Source organism: Lytechinus pictus, chromosome 13 (assembly GCF_037042905.1).
Source record: "Lytechinus pictus isolate F3 Inbred chromosome 13, Lp3.0, whole genome shotgun sequence".
Lineage (NCBI taxonomy): Eukaryota > Metazoa > Echinodermata > Echinoidea > Temnopleuroida > Toxopneustidae > Lytechinus > Lytechinus pictus.
In genome coordinates, this window is record NC_087257.1 from 3,572,886 (window position 1) to 3,574,850 (window position 1,965).

Sequence of the window (1,965 nt, forward strand, 5' to 3'; positions counted from 1 at the left end):
ACAATATTTCATTTTTTCAGAATTGACAATAATTCTGTAAATTGACTGAACCTTCTTCTGTATCCTTCCTCCGCTGTATCGGAGATCCGCAGTTTAATACTGCATTAATATTAGCGTTAACTAATAATAACATAATGAACCACATAATGTTATGATGAACCACATCAATAACCACATCATAATGATGAATCACATCATTATGGTTCATAATGGTTCATTATGAACCATTATGTGGTTCATAATGAACCACATAATGTTTAACAATATTAATTTTTAATGTTCAGGGAGGAATAAAACTCGATTTCACTTAACAATAAGGAAAAAATTAGAATATTTCATATAATAAAATGCAAAAGAAATAATGAGTGGATGACGTCACCATGCAGTCTCGTCATTTGCATACCAACCAGGATTTAAATCCGGTCGTCTTCTCCTTTCACTACCTGAACGATGGTGAATCATTTAGGACAGGGGGTTCTCAAACTACGGCCCGCGGGTCGATCCGGCCCGCGGAGCTTCTCTATCCGGCCCGCGAGACTCTGCTGTTTTTTTATCACTTTTAAGTCACAATATGAAACATAGCTCAATATGCATGATTACATTGTATATCCATGAAACGGTAATAAAAGTAATGGCAGTCAAATTAATTTGACTGTAAACAAAGTTTAGTGGAGTCTTTTCTGTCTGTTCTACTTTCATATTTGATGACAAGCGCGGCGCTACATTGAAAAAAAAAAGTAGTTTCACGTCAAACGTTGATAACACGTTGCATTAAAACATTAACTTATTGCCGGTTCAGTTTTGCGGATCTTCGCAGGGGTACATTAGTCATCACTAATTGTTAGCCAGGTAATGATGGCATCAAATTCTGCAAAGAAAAGAAAGGTTGATGCTGGAAATCGTGTTTTCCATGAAGAATGGACAGACAAACATGCATTCATTTTGCCGCAATCGAGCACAAGGCCAATGTTTTGGCCAGTCTACTTTGACTACAAAAAATATTGATAGGCCTACTACAAAACATTATCTGTCGCTTCAATTCCAAGTATGTGTTAAGATTGACAGGTAAAATATACATTCGTTTTAACAAAGTACTGCAATTTTGTTTTCATTACTATGCTCTCGCTGTATTTTGAAATCTTTTAAAAATTAGTCTGATTAAATTCTCCCAAAGTAAGGACCAGATTGCACCAGAGAGCATCTAGAACCCGGGCACAAGGGTCTTCGCGCTTCGCGCACAATTTTTTGGTCTAAGTATCCACTTCACCCTGGCCCTTTCAGGTTTATTTCGAGTCTCATCTGGCCCTTCAAAGAAAAAGTTTGAGAACCCCTGCTTTAGGAGGTATAACCTTAATTTTTACCATCCATCCGATTTTGATGAGATTTTTCAGTGTTATGCTTGTTGGATTTTTCTCTTTTTATTCAAATCAACTTTTTGTTGGGGTGGACTCGTCTTTTAAGTGGCATATAGGTCCTACGCATTTTCTTCATGATTTTATAACATTTTGGTAGTTAGTGGGAAATGAATTCCCCCCAGCATATAATCTAGGCGGAGCAGCCATAAATTCCAAGTTTTTGCTACAGACGTATCGCTTGCGTTCAGCATAACAACAAAGACAATCCAGTGCAGCCTCCTCCTATGTAGCTATAGGCTACCCCCCCCCCCCCGCATTGCCCCTTGGATAATAACACAGGTCAGGGGCCGCGGAACGGATTTCAAAGTGGGGGGGGGGGGCTGCATGACCATGCAAAAAATCACAATCATATGGTCATTTTTACGGTTTTGAAAAAAAGTGGGAGGGGGGAGGCTGAAGCCCAGCCCCCCCCCCCCCCCCCCTCGCTTCCGCGGGCCCTGCAGGTCGCCCTCTGCAATGTCAATCGCACGCTAAAGTGGTACGTGTGTGTGAAAAAATGAACATCACCGAAGCTTCAGTCCAAATTTCTAGTTCTGTTTGCCTTCACGGC